Source organism: Cricetulus griseus, chromosome 7 (assembly GCF_003668045.3).
Source record: "Cricetulus griseus strain 17A/GY chromosome 7, alternate assembly CriGri-PICRH-1.0, whole genome shotgun sequence".
Classification (NCBI taxonomy): Eukaryota; Metazoa; Chordata; class Mammalia; order Rodentia; family Cricetidae; genus Cricetulus; species Cricetulus griseus.
This window is the reverse complement of record NC_048600.1, coordinates 1,407,123-1,422,547: the sequence shown is the minus strand read 5'-3', so window position 1 is coordinate 1,422,547 and position 15,425 is coordinate 1,407,123. Positions and strand designations below refer to the sequence as shown.

General features: G+C 44.0%; 1 protein-coding gene across 12 annotated transcripts in view; it reads left to right on the top strand.

The window, feature by feature from the left end:
- Positions 1–15,425, top strand: part of Znf644 (zinc finger protein 644) — a 113,593-nt gene that overhangs the window by 92,582 nt on the left and 5,586 nt on the right. The window contains exon 9 of one of the 12 annotated variants that reach the window (XM_035448316.1): positions 7,478–7,561. The exons of the other annotated variants lie outside the window; for them this stretch is intronic. The gene's annotated coding sequence lies outside the window, so the exon portion shown is untranslated. The remainder of the gene's footprint in view (positions 1–7,477; positions 7,562–15,425) is intronic. 12 annotated transcript variants of the gene reach the window in all.

Here is a 15,425-nt window from a genome sequence, read left to right as displayed (position 1 = left end):
AGGAGTCCATAGGTCAAGGGAGAATGGCAGCAAGGAGCAGGCATGGTGGTGAGAGCAGGAAGCTGAGAGAGCTCCTGTCTCAGCTGGCATGATGCAGAGAGAGTGGAGTGGAAGTGGCCTGAGGCTTTTAACCTCAAAGCCTGCTCCCAGCAACACTCTTCCTCCATCAAGGCTGCACCATCTAAACTTTCCCAAATGGTGATGCCAACTCTGGACCAAGTGTCCAAATCCCCCAGACTATGAGGGCATCTCTCTGTCAATCCACCACAGGGTGTGTGTGTGTGTCTGTTTGCTTGCCTGCCTGCCCGTCTGTCTTGTCTCTCTGTCTTACTCTCTAGAAACTATCTGGTGATGAAAAGTTTGGAAGCAACTGAAAAAAATCTTGTTATAAATTAACTGTTGAGGGGGTCTAGATTTGTCCTTCAGTCATTTAATATATAAACAAGCCAAAAAAAAAAAAGGCCACCATTAATGAAACCTAGAATTCAGAAGACAGCCCAGAAGCCTCAGTGGGCTTTGTACATTTCGTTTATACAGGGGAGCATACAAACGCAACAGAGGGACATGGGACATGGTGTCCCGGATTCAGCACACCAAAGGTCTTCCCAAGAGTCGTAGACTTTTTCCGTGTGAAGGCCTCCTAGTGCTGGTTCACTTTCAGACATCAAACTTTAGGTGCTACAAAGATAAATATTTTGAATTTATTTCAATATTATGATTTTTAATTTTCTACTCTTATTAATGTCTTTCAACTATTAAAGTATAGCCCCTTGATGCCTGCAGTCTTGGGTTGAACCATTTGGAAGTCAACATTGTGTTCTCATGTAAGCAAGCTTGCAACTGTATTACTGAAAACCAACTAGCTAGTCCCCCCAATATATTCTACCCCCAAATCATTTTCATTAAATTAGGTTTCTCTTTTTCTTTCTTTCTTCTTCTTTTTTTTAAAGGAGTTTAAACAAGAGCAAATTTGCCAGTAATTAGATGAGCCAGACTTATGTCTTCCAGCACTTGGAAGCATGGAATTCATCAGAACCCTCATAGCATTAATTAAAAAGAATTTGTGTTTTTTTAAATAAAATGTTTCATGTTTTAGCTCCTTTATTCCTGCACCAAATGTGATTATGTGGGGGCTGAAGGGAATTCAGGTTAATATGTTGACACACTTAACAATGCAGGGTCACGATGTACAATACGCTTCACTGGTTTGGTTCAGTCCTCCCCCTGACAGGGCCTAATCATCCCATGCCCTAAAGGCAGAGGGAAAGAGAGGATTTTAATTACTGCTCTGTATGCAAGTTTGCCAGCATTAAATTGAGACATAATTAGGCCTCTGAATTTTAATAATTGTCCTAGCTAATTGGGCAGACAAGTACGGATGCGGCATGCAGTGATTAGATAATTAGTATTTCCAAATGACAAAATTGGGCTCTTGATTACAAATTCTACATGAAGGGGGAAGGTAGCAAGCAGATCTTTACAAGTCTATTAAGGGAGAGTTTAGCAATGTTGGTAATTTAAAGTTCATTAGGAAGCCACGTTTCACTCTCAGAGCTGGGTGTCTGGGACAAGGGCCTCTGGCCCACTCTGCCTTCCCCTTATGGCTTTCTCCCAAGAATGCTGTTCTTTGAATTCTGTAGGGTCTCCCCTCTCTTCCCCTCTTCTCCTCTCCTCCCCCTCCTCCCCTCTCCTTCCCACTACTCCCCCTCCCCACTACTGACCTTGGCTAAAGCAGTGTGGGTGAATAGCAGGTGATAGCCCTGAAAAAGAGATCCTTAGGATTTAGGGAGAAAGAAGAGATGATATTCCCAGATCTGGGAATTTCCACTGTGGCTTTTTCTTGCTTGTTTATTCCTTCAACAACAACCCCCCCACACACACACACACATACCAAAAGGGGGTTATCTCAGTCTGACCTGGAATTCACTGTCCTGTCCACACTGGCTGCTACCTCATGATGTTCCTCCTGCCCCAGCCTCCCAAAGTGCTGAGGCTGAGTATGAGCTACCATGCCCAGATTTCTTCCTTTAAACTTCACCCAGAATTCACTTTTCTCATTTTTATCATTATTTCACTAAAATAGTTTTGGAAAAAAAATACTAAATCAAAAAAATTTCTAGGCAATACTCAGCACTGGAAATGGTGAGTCAGGAGAATCACATAAGTTGGAGGGCACTAACTCAGGGGGAAAAGAACAACCAATAACCAATATCAGTTTAAATTTCTGGTCTATTATTGGGGTGAAGAGCACGGGCCCAGTGTAAAGAGCCCACCAGACTGAATTTTAGGATTTTCGTATAGCTGTTTGCCATTGTTGTTTATGAGTGATGAGGAGGGAGCGCTGGTAGATTCCAATTCAGAATACAATGTTTCCCATAGTGCCCTGACAGCACCCCCACAGGACCTTGAGGCCCGAGGAAGAAGGGACCCTTGTGGTTGGAGAGACACTTGGAAGAGTCTAGGTGATGGGAGGGGATGCGAAGAATCCTTTGCTTGGTGTGTGTAGGGAAACTTCTCTCCCCTGGGGACGACCATTCTCCCAGTTCACAGCCCCCACGGCTCCCGGGGTGGTGTGTGTCTGGGAGAAGTTGGTGCAAAGCCTTCGCTGCTCTTTCCAGTTGCCAAGAGAGACATCACGAGGGGAGGGAGAGATAACTGTCATAAGGATTTTTCTCCCCTGCCACACAATGCCAAAGCTTCTTTCTCTCTCTCCCTCCCTCCCTCCCTCCCTCCCTCCCTCCCTCCCTCCCTCCTCTCCCCTCCCTCCCCCTCCCTCCCTCCCTCCCTCTCCCTCCCTCTCCCTTCCTCTCTCTCTTTGAAGAAGTGCGTTTATGACTGATCGCTCAACACCTTGTTGGTTCTGATTGCAGAAAACACACCTTATAAATATATGATAACCATCCTGTAATAGAGAGTGTGACAATTTACTTCACAGTGCGTTTCGGGCTGCTAATTGATCGTTTCAGTCCAGGGACGATTTGGAATAAATTATAGCCATCAAAAGGATATCACAGCTCATTTTGGTGGAAGGGCTTCCACGTCGCTTCGCGTTCATCTCCAGAAGAGGGACGATTACACCCGGCGGCGGCAGGCTAAGAAGCAGGGAGGGAAAGGGACCTGAGTGGAGGAGGCTGGTGGGTGGAGCCCGGGTGCCGAGGGGGCGGGGTCAGGGCGTGGCCGCGCCTGCTGCAGCTCCGCGGCCGGACAGTAGAGGCCTCCCTTCCGAGGAGGCGGCGCGGGCTGAGCTCGGCTACCCGGCGAGGTCCTGGCACTGCCGGCCGGCGGGGCGCGGTGTCCCCGGCCGCTGTCTTCCGCTGCAGGCGGCGGCGCCGGGCGTCGGAGGTGAGCGTGGCCCCCGGGGCCCTGCTTGGGGCGGGTGCTCGCGCGCGGGGCTGGCCTACGCTCAGCCCCGCGTACGGTCGGGTGAGCAGGGCGTCGGGGACGCTGGCTCATGGGTGGGAAAGCGCGTGGGGCGAGCGCTGCCTCGGGCACGCGGGGCCCTCATCCACCTCCGGAGCCACTCGGCTCGGCCCCGCCGGAACCACGGCTCCTGCGCCTCGGACGCCTGACCCTGGTCACCCTCGGTGCGCGGCCCCGGACCCCGCCCGCCCCAGGGTCGCCGCCACCTGAGCCACCCCAGCTCACGTGTGTACCCTTATGTGGTGATGGTGGAACAGGCAGACCCAAAGGCCGACCTGCTGGATGGAGTTGGAATCGGGGAAAACATGATGACCTTCTGTGGTCGCGAACTCTGGACGGTCCCCAGCCCCGCCCAGGAGGCGCTCCGTAAGAAGGAATGAGTCCCTTAGGCTCCTGTAGGTGACCCCCAGTCTCCCCCTGAGCCCCAAACCGGCCCTCTCACCAGGTGCTCGGATTTGTTCTGTTGTTTTAGATACTGTCATGCTAATGCCATATCACTCCAGGACAGAGATGCTTCAGTGGTGACTTTGACAGCAATCACCATACCAAGGTACTATGAGAAGTGGTATCAGTGAGTTCTGGAAAGACCGGTAATATATAGACCCGTTCTTGACACAGAACTCATAAGGAAACACCTGAGGCTATCAGCAAGAGGCATTGTAATTCACACACTAAAAATATTTTGCGCTTGGTTGACGTCTTTCAAAAATGTTGAACCAAGTAGGAACGTTTACCATTTTGTAGGTATTTATCAGTGTACTCAGATAGTTCCTGTAGGAAGGAGGCTTTCTTGTCAGTAGGAAGTAAGGTCCAGGCGGGTGTTTCGTGGCCTCTTAAATAGTCCACGGGAAGTTAATGAGAGTTCTAGGAGACCAAATGTTTTCTAAAACTGGAGTAATTGGAAAAGTCGAATTCAAATTTAAATGCTTTAGACTTTGACCTGTGGTTGTCAGGGTTGTGCTTCCAGGGACCAAATCCTGGGGAATGCCAATGGTGGGGGTTAGTTTTACAGTGACCTCCTGGTACACTGACCACCAAACATTTCTTTTCTTTTCCTCATCTATGCTATTAAGTGTCATTATTTATCATCACAGGCACTCTACTCAACTTGCCAATGAGCAGGATCACTATAGGCATTTAATAAATTGTTACAATGTAACATTATTTCCTGGTTACAAAAAAACAAGGGATATTGTTCCGAAAGAGCTAAAAACTGTGATCTTTTATTTATACCAATGGAAAAAGTATGCTTACCGAGGGAATAAAACGTATTAGGAATCAGAAAATATTACCCAACTTGTGTCTTCTTCATAGTACCATGGGTTTTGCTTCCTCAAACTTTGTAAACAAAGTTAAACGACTTACATGACTTAAGGGCTTATGACATTCCTTTAGCTATTTTAGAGTGCAGTTTTCTTAAAAGTTGTTCCTTATATGGTATGCTGGACTGCTTAGCTATATATAAGTGAAACTAAATTTTTAGTTAAAATTGAAGCCACTTATCTTTGGGATTTTGTTTGTTTGTTTGTTTTGCATTGGTGTTTTGCCTGCATGGATGTCTGTGTGAGGGTGTCAAATCTTGGAGTTACAGATAGTTGTGAGCTGCCATGTGGCTCTGGGAATTGAACCTGGGTCCTCTGGGAGAGCAGTCAGTGCTCTTAACTGCTGAGCTATCTCTCCAGCCCCTATCTTTGTTTCTTAACTCCAACTCCAAATAAGAATTGCATACAATTAAGCCAGTCAAACAAAACATACCCCAGGTAATCATGCACACACCTGGTTAAAGTTAACTGGTTTAGCAGAAATAGGAAATATGCTCAGAATATTTGCTCCAGTGATTTGTAGTTAAAATTTTCTTGGATAATGCTTGAGATCATTCTAAACAGTAACTCCGTCCTTGAGTATCAAAACATTTTGTGTGAAATTTGAATGATGCACTTAATGTAAAATCTTGTTAAGTTCAATAATGAAAGAAGTTAGTAGTAACATTATTCCTAATACTGTGCTATAGTGCTGAAAATCTGTGACTAACATATGACTGTTAACTGTATTTTAACAACTATACCAGCACCTACATACATAGTCTGATGTGCTCTTATTCAACTAGCCACCTTGGAAGCCTGTCATGTTAAAACAATTTGAATGTCACTCAAACATCTTTTGCAGCTCTTCATTGGGCACTGTTTTTGACAACCATAAACACATCTTGTTTTAAAAGACTTTGAAAAGTTATATCTTCCTTTAGTGCCTGAAAGTACTCGACCAAACCAGAGTAGTACCATTTGAGTCCAAAACAAACTAAAAGACAATTGGATTGCTTTCTTGGGTGGCTTTTAAATTAGCTCTACAGTTAGTTTACCAATATAGTGTGAAGAATGGCTTCATCATTGGAATAAGAGTAGTTATCAAGGGACAGTTTGAAGAGAAGTACTCATTTGGAATTATAAATTGTCTTTAACTGTCAATGAATTATTCATTTAAGAGCCGTGTGTGTGTGTGTGTGTGTGTGTGTGTGTGTGTGTGTGTGTGTGTGTCTGTATAGCAGTACATTGGTATATATTGTAGAGACAGATTACCTCAGAAAGCTCTAGTATGAAGATTGTGGTTGGGACAGATGTAATGACACACACCATTAACCCTAGCACTTTGGAGGCAGAGCAGTGGATCTGTGTGAGTTTGTGGCTGGCCTGGTCTACATAGTGACTTCCTGGAAACACAGTGAGAGCCTATCTTAAAAAAAAAAATAGAAAATAAAATAAATGAAAAAGACTTTGGTTGGTTGATTTTGGATTCTTATGAGAGTTCATAATTCTGGCATGATTTTTAAAAAAATATATGATATCATGTCTAAAATAGGGTTGCACTATGTTACACTAAATTGGTATTCTACATTTCTAGAACTATAAAAAACAAGAGGAAAAAATTCCTCAGCCATCCTTAGACTACAAATGGATCTAAACTGAGCTAAACCATTTGTAATTTTTAAGTTTGTTATAAATATAAACCATAAGGTACTTATGTAGTAATAACTATATATTGTTGTGAATAATAACATCCTACTTACTACAAAAACCATGAAAGTGTGAAACTCCTAACCTACTGAATTTAAACCCTTAAGATATTCAAGGCCAGAATGTGGTAGAAGGGGTAAAGGGCAGCAAAGAGAATAGAACAGGTGGTAAAGGCTTTGAAGTAGTTTCATTTAGCTGAAGGAGGGGCTTAGACTTGCTCTCCCAAACCCCAGAGGGAAAACAATTAGAAGTTGTATAAATCATGTTCAACTCCAGCTGAGACTGGGAAATCAAAAAAAGCATAAAATATAATTAGAAGAAAAACTATAATTAGCTGAGCAAGAATTTTTACAAGACTTGAAGTCTAGTACTTTTAGTATTATTGAGAGGGCTATGAGCTTATTAGTGATTAGTGCCAATGCCAGTGTCTTAGTTACTGTCCTTTTGCTGTGATGAAACATCATGACCAAGACAGCTTACTAAAGGCAGCATTAAACTTTTCTCTTACAGTTTCAGAAGATTAGTTCACAATCATCTTGGTGAGGAGCAGGGCAGGCAAGCAGGTAGGCGTAGCACTGGGGCAGAGCTTACACCTGCTCAACAAGTTTCAAGCACAGAGAGAGAGAGAGAGAGAGAGAGAGAGAGAGAGAGAGAGAGAGACTGGAACGGTATGGAGTTTTGAAACCTCAAAGCCTACCCCCAGCATCACACCTCCTCCAACAAGAGCACCCATCCTATTCCTTCCCAAACAGTTCCACTAACTGGGGACCAAGCATTCAAACATAGGAGCCTATGGGGGCTGTTCTCATTCAAAACATCACACAAAGTGATCAGGGAAGGTGGAGGGCACTGGGCAAAGATGAAGGAACTTTTCTGCTTAAAGTGTTGCAAATGCTGGCACTCTTAGACCTGGGAAGAGCTGCTAGCAGAGAAAGAAGGACAAGTAAGTGCCCACTGTCAGATGGAGCTGAAGATCCATCAAACTTGAATTAGATAAAAGTAATATCCATATTTCAGCTACATGTGAAATTTGAACTTTTATCCAGGTCTTCTGCGGTAAACTTTGACTTGGAGATGGAGCATCGGAATCCATGTAGCAGAATTGTGCATCTGATAGACCAGTGTATGAGGTAAACAGAGGCAGTTCTAGATTTTCTTCCTGTGACGCCTATTCAGTATTTGCCCATTAAGAAAACAAACAGCCTTTATTAGCTGTAAAGGAGAAGAACTGGTACCTTCAACCCCATCTGGGAGATGTGAGATTTTAGCCTTCCTTTTCAGATACCCTGAGCATTGTGTCTGCCTTTTTTCTACATTTAAGAGTCAGCTAGATGCCTTTAACTATTAAATGCTGTGCTTTCTATAGCTTCCTAGGTAAGGTGAGTGGTGAGGTAATACATAACTTGGTAGGCACAGCTTGGAATCCATCTCTTTCTCATAGAGTAATTACTGGCTTCAAGTGTACAAAATTCACATCTAGATCCTAAATATACAATAAGTGAGTCCTAAGAATTGTGAAATATCAGGTGAAAGAAAGTCCCAGTTCAGCAGTGAAGACTGGGCTTACCATGTCCCAGTTCTGATACTAGAGGCACATTTTGCTCTCCCTGAAAGATAAAATGTATATAGTATTAATATTCGTTATCTATTCTTCCTGTGAGCGGAAGTGAATGGAACTAGTATATTAAGTGCTTCGGACGTGCAGAGTGTTGTGAACTGAAACACAGGCTTTGTAAGTCAAGGTAAGGCTTGTTGACTCAAGTTACCCAGGTGTCTAAATCAAAATATAAACGAAGATAAAGCATCCTTAGGAACTTGGGAGAATAGACTAATTTTATCAAGGAATCTAGAGACGAGTGACTAATACAAGATAGTCATCATACTTCCTTTCTCAGATTCACAAGTACCTTGTTTTTTGTTGTTTTTGCACATTTTGCACATTTTGCACATTTTGCACATTTTCTAAAGACCTGCTGTGTATAAGGAAACCATATAGCTTATAATACCTTAAGTCTAAGTTTGCACCCTGATGTAAAGAAGAAGCTGGCTTGAGTGCCACATGTTGCCTCAGGTGCTACTTATGAACATTTATTGACATTCTTTCACAACCTGTTTCTGATACAGAGATAAGAGTTTCAGATCATTTACACACAGACAATCAAGACACACACTTGTAACCCCAGCATCTGGAATGGAGGATCAGGAGTTCAAGGCTAACCTTGGCTACATATAGCAAGCTTTCTTGTTGGGCTATCTTTGGACTGCCAGACTGCAAATAATGACCTGCCTGGAAATAATTATGAAAGTTTGGCCTTTAGCTTAAGCTTGTCCCCAACTAGCTCTTATAACCCAAATTAACCTGCTTTTATTAATCTGTGTTCTGTCACATGGGTCATCTACCTCTGCTCTGTACCTATGTCCAACTTCTTCAGTCTCACTGGCATCTCCCTGGTGTAAACTGAGCACCTACATTCCTCCTCCTCCAAAGATGCAATGGTAAGAGTCACCTCCCTCTATCTCATAGAAACACCAGCACAGATCTGAGGAGGGCCTGTGGTTCCAACACGTAGTGTTGCTCCTAGAAAAGCAGGAAGAGTGGGATGTCCTAATCTATACCACCTTTCTGCTGAGCTGCAGGATCGAAGGTACTGCAGAGTAAAAGCAGCACCTGTTTTTAGAGGTCAGACTAAAGACATATTTTCTGAAAGTCTGCCAGGCATCCGGCAAGCAGTAACCTTTCATTACTGCACACTGTATGATGTACTTGAGCCAGCACAGAGTAGTAACTTTAGAAAGGGAGCATTTAGATGGTCTGTGTTTGAATGTTAAATTTGCTTTTTCTTTTCTTTCTTTTTTGAGGTTTTGTTGTTGTTGTTGTTTTTGTTTTGTTTGTTTTTTTGAGATGGGGTTTCCTCTGTGTGGCTTTGGAACCTGTCCTGGAACTTGCTCTGTAGACCAGGCTGCCCTCGAACTCTTGGAGATTGCCTGTCTCTGCCTCCCAAGTGCTGGGATTAAAGGTGTGTGCCACCAAAGCCCATAGAATGTTAAATTTTCTACTCACTAGCTGAATAGCTTCAGTGGATTTGTTCTTTTTTTTTTCTTTTCTTTTTAATAGTTATTTTATTTTGTGTGTATGGATGTTTTGCTTGATATGTATGTTTGTGTACCACATGTGTGCCAGAAGAGGGTGTTGGCTCCCTGGAACTGGAGTTGTAAATGATGATGAACTGGCATGCAGGTGCTGGGAATTGATCCCAGGTCCTCTGGAAGAACAGCCAGTGCTCTTAACCACTGAACCATCTCTCCAGCCCTTTGCTGAATTTCTTAATCTCTCTGGGCCTCACTTTGTCTATAAAATGGTAATGATGACAGTATGTACTTTTAAGGATTGTTGTGCACAAAGTGAATGATTGACAGAAGAACCATAATAGTCTTTGGAGAGTGGTGAGCTATCTCATAAATATCAAAGTCTCCTCTTCAGGAAGCTTATGCTATGGTTGGAGGAATCTATTTAAAAGAAAACCAACAATACAGGCAGAAAATGGTGGTGCCAAGCGATTTCTTGTAGATATTGAAGAGTTGAGCAGTTGGCTAAGGAGTAGAGTGATAGGCCAAGGTATCAAGGTGGATCTGGGACTGTGTCTGAGTTTGTGGGATAGGTGGAGCTCAGCTTTATAAGGTGGAAGTGAGGAGGCACTGTAGATAGCAGCTGGAAGGAATGATGGGAACCCAGTACAGCAGAGGTGTGAGAGGATGCCAAAGTGGAAAGTACCAGCTCTTAAACCAGATTCATCATCTAGAAGATCCCAGCTCTGTGCAGAGAGCTCCAGAGAACAGGTGCTTTGACTCACCGAGCTTCAGTTTCTATAGCCTTATGGATGTAGGTGTGTCCATCTCATTAAACTGAAGGGATTAGAGGAGAGGGTGTTTGGGGATAATAAACTAATTTATGTGAAGTTTCCAAGTGACAAAGAGAGCCACTCTTGTAAAAAGCTGCATTGCCTCCTGGAGGAATGTAGTGGAAGATCAACAAGACAGATCAGTGGCTGCCTCAGGGATGGGAGAGGGCTTGAAGCCGACTCACAGATCCAGAACTGTGAATAGCCAATTAGAACCACCAGTGCTTTCAAGTAAGGGAGGGTTGGAAAAATTCATCTCCGAATTCAGAAAGGAAGGAGGTCATCCCCCATGTACGATTAGGGTCTAGAGAGGACAGTGTCAGAGCCATCCCCATGTGTGAGATCAGGGTCTAGAGAAGACAGTACCAGGGTTACCAGACCTTAAACTGCTATGCTGTTTAGAGGTGAACAGTGTGTTGTATGGGATACAATGGTAGAGTCCATTTGTTTTACTGTGCTTGTAGACTCCTAATATTTAGTGTCAATTGTTCAGAATAAAACTAGAATGGCTCTATAACTGGAATATTGAGCTTTCTTTGTATTTAGGCACTATAACAGATATAAAGCTATAGATTCTAAATAAGCCCTGTAACTTTAAGCTTTTAAAACAACAATTTAAAAAGCCCTCCCCCCTTTCTGGTGTTCAGACTGAGGGTGTGTGTATCTTAGTTTCAAGGAAGACACTAGAAAAATCAACTCTAGTAGTCAGGAGTTGAAGGTTAGTGTTTTTTAAAAGATACATTGGGATAAATGGGAGAGGACCCAACCTGGCAACTTTGACAAATTTATTTGTTGTTAATTTAATTGGATGGTAAAAATCCCATTTTCTCTCAAGAATTAAGAAATGATTTAAAAACACAAACTCAGGAAATGGGGATTCTAATGTAATTTGTTTTATTGTCTCATATTCTCTCCCTGCTGTTTTGTTTTGTGTCCATACTATGTTTGTAGTGAGAGAATACAAGGTAGATAATTATATTTCTAAAGAAAGTTGTGCTGATTATGCAGACTTCAGTTTTTAGAATATTAGGAAATTCTAACTGCGGTTAATAGGAAAGGATAGCCTGACCTATTGATGATTACCTGGCCTTTGCTGGCCTCTCATTTACCTGCTAGGGCAGCAGAATGCTCATGGCTTGACCTCAGGTTCCAAGGCACCTGAGTTGTGCCTTGGAAGAATGTGTGTGAAAGGGAGTTTTGTTGTAGTGGTTGACAAATACAGGAGGTAAATGACAAAGAAAACGTAGGCTTTGAGGTCAGAGGCAAACCGAACAGGTTTAGTCCTGTTGTTGCTGAGCAAGGGCAAGGGGTGGACTTGAAACCCATCTTCTGAGTGTAGTGAAGTCACCTGCTGGGATGGGGAAAGGAAGAAAGAAGGTGTGGTGGTGCCTGGCAGAGGAAGATACAAACAGGAAGCTTGAGTCTGGCTCCTCGCCTGTCCCCTCTCACTCATGTAGAAACATAAAGCTATCAGAGGCCTGACCCAAGGGAGGAAGTGGGGGAAAGCAAAAGACTCCATGCCTTTTAATGGAAGATTTTATGAGGATATATTGATTTTGGATTTCTGACATCTATGCCACCATAACAGACCATCCAGATTAGTCCCCGGATAGAACCTTGGGCAGAGACAGGCAGCACTGGGCAGAGGGTCTTCAGGGGCTTGTGGCATTAATCGGCTGAAGGGGCCTCATCAGAAGTCAGCCCTGTTTCTTCTGTGGCCAGCTGGCCTTGGAGAAACCTCCATGCAGATTGCAGTCTTGCTCCTTCTTTCAGCCTTGGCCTTCTGCTTTGGAGGGGGACCTCTTTCTCTCCCTGCCCCCCTTTCAATTAAATGAATTAATTACCAGGCGTTTAACTTTTTGCCAGACTCTTTCATTATACCCAGAGTTGTTGCTGAGTGGCAAAGGGAAGTAATAACATTCGCAGTGAGGGGCAAATCCTGTTAATGAACAAATTAAAGTTCAAACAGTGATCCAAGTTCACAACCTCTCCGTGGCGCTTCCCTTTAATAAGAGTTATACATGTTACTTCCCTGGCTCTTTTCTCCCTTTTATTACTTTTTAAGCTTTTCATCAATACTGCTGGGGCATATTTGAGGCTCCCAACCTTTCAGCCCCGACAATGACTCGAGCAGTTATAATCCTGTCTTAATTTGGCAACTTTTGTAAAACACATAAAGGGCTCAGGGTCACCTTTGGTCACCAGGGCCCTGGGATCCCATAGCTCCCACCTCCTGCCAGGACTGTGGGTAGCATGGACCACTCCTCTAGTATTCTAACCCCCACCCCCACAGCCATCTACCCCCACCATCCCATCTCCCACAGCCACTAGTGATCAGTACACTGGTGGCAGAGCTCTTGTTTCTCTGGTCTCATTTCCAGCTGTTTTTCCCTCCCAGGTGGTGGACGTGCTGTAGGGAGGGGGATCTGTGATGGGAGGGAGGCAGGCTCTGAATCACAAGTTAGGAACCCATACAGGGGACCAGACTGAGGTAGGAAAGATGCCAGGTACCTTTCCCCACCACATGCTTCTGGCCACACTAGTAGCACCTGCTTGCTGTTCTGCACCTCGGTCTCCTTAGTCCTAGAAGAAATGCCTGGGAAGGGTCTGGTGGCCCTCCCTCTCCCCCCCCCCCTCTCTCTCTCTCTCTCTCTCTCTCTCTCTCTCTCTCTCTCTCTCTCTCGTACTGTGGATTGCGTGGGGGTCCTTTCCACCTCAGTGCCTGGCTTCTCACCACCATCCCCCCGAGTGTGACTAGATATAATCACCATGACAACTGCAATCTATGAGCATACACATAATAGAGATGAAATAGACAAAAGATTAGCATGCCATGAAAAGTACAATAAGTTTCTTATTTAGCATTTAGATAACTGTCTTTCCTTCGGAGCAAGCTTCAAAGTTGAAACCAGTTTAGACCAAGAGGATTAATTCTTTCTCCCGCATGCTTCATTGAATCTCTCATTACCAAACTTTGTCTGTATTGATGTAAGATTTGATTGAAGATTAGAGCATTTAGCAAACCTTGCTTTTCTGCATGTATCAGATCCTTTCAAGCACAGATCGTGGTGCCCAGTGGTCAATACCCTTACTTTTATCCAGTGTCTGCTTCATTTAAACTTAATCAACTCCATCAATGAACTGGAACAGGGAAGTGTCCCTGTGGTAAGAATGTTGTGCTTTTGTGGGATAATTCTTTGCTCTTTCCAGATCTGTTGGCATTAAACCTAAAATTGCACTATGATGAACTTTTTTTTTAATCAATATGATAATGACAATTGGGTCTGAACTCTGGTAGGAGTTCCCCTGGAGCAGGGTCTGGCTCCCATTACCAAAACAACTTGTGGTCCTGCAGTCGTCTGACTCCTTTTGTGTGGTTTTAATGCCTTTTCTTTCCTGACATTGAATATTGCTCAGGCTAGAAAATGATACATCTTTGTGGGGAAGGCTCATATGTCACAGGCAGAAAGGGAAGCAGACCGATTGGCTGTGTGAATTATCTGACTTGCCGAAGTGAATTATTTGCACTGTTTCCCTACCTAGTCAACAAGTTCCTAAGGTATAGTAGAGATCAATCAAAACTGACAGCCTTCGTGTGAAGGCTTTACTGTGTAAATCTGGTGCACTCGTCCTAGCCATGCCGGCCCTGGCATCTGTATATCATTTTTATACTGCTACCAGTAGAGCAATTTCAAAAGTATTTGCAAGGAAAATGCGTGTCCCCATCTGTTCCTGGAAGCATAAATGTGCCACCTTCAGAGGGTTTTCACTGGTAATCATATCTTTAATGATCAACAGACTAGTGATATATACCTTTCCATAAAATGGGGGTTTCTTTACTTTATTGTGATTGGCTAGAATAAACAGCTTTTCCATATGTTAGGGAGATAAAATATAAGATTAGCAGAAGTCGTTTGTTGGATAGTAAACAAAAGAAACAATTCATTCCAAGTAATCTTTGAAAAGAAGCAATGACAAAATTAAGTTGCAATAACAGAGCATCTGAGGCCCCACATCAGGGAAACAGACCTTGTTCCTTCTTGGAAAAGGAGCCGTTTAAGGGCAGAAATGCAGGGGCTTCTAGGAGGCTCTGGTGGCTTATTGTGGAGCCAGGGGAGGGAAAGAAGCGGCGAGGGAAGTAGGGCTTCAACAGTGTTTGTTTGTTCTATCTCTCTTGTAAGGGTCTAAATCTCACCCTCCTATTTCTCCCCCCATTCGTTGGCAGCAGCAGCACCCCCAACCATCCTGGGTAAGTCTTTCAAAAGCAGGAGGGGTGCTACCCTCGTGACTTTCTCTTCAGGTCTTTCAAAAAAAATGGAGGTTATTTGTGCACTTTAAAATAACACTTCCTGCGATATAGATTTTCTCTTCTGCCTCAGAAAAGGGAGACAGGGGCATTGGGACCTTGTGGGGATCTCCCAGGAAAGGAAAGCTCTTAGTAACACCCCACATACACCTGTATAGGTCACAGTCTACAGACACATCTGGGAGCTGACCACATTCCCTCACCTCGTTCTGCTGAGAACTAACTTTACAGAACAGGGCCAGGGGCCTCTTTCCTGATACAGCCCCTGTCAGCTTTGGGGAGCCACTTTGTCCAATTCTGAGATCTTTTCCCTAGTGATGACCTGCCAGAAGTCTCCAGTTCCATTTTGTCTGAAGAGCCAGGAGAGAATTGCTAGTTCTAAGGCAGCAGGATTTCAACAAGGCCCCAATCTCCATGTTCTTCAGAAAACAGGTAGGAGCCAGCTGTGTGGACTTGCTTTCCTACAAATGAGAGTTGAGGACCAAGGGTAGCGTTCTCTCCAGGCTCAGAACACAGACCCGGCTACTGGCTTTGGTTGTGTGTCCTTTCCTGTAGGTCCCATTACAGACTGCTCCCTTAGAAGTGGGAGGAGGAGCACAGAACCACATCCTTTCTTTCCATCTACCCCTTTTCATTCCACAGAATTCTTTGCTCTCCATAAATGACTTTTTCATTGCAGCAGGAATGTGAGTGTAGTCTGCAGGCCGGGCCTCGTAGTCAGTCCCCGTCAGCATCTTAGACCCGACAGGTTTGACTCCAGACCCCAATAAAGCTCAGGAACAGCCACAA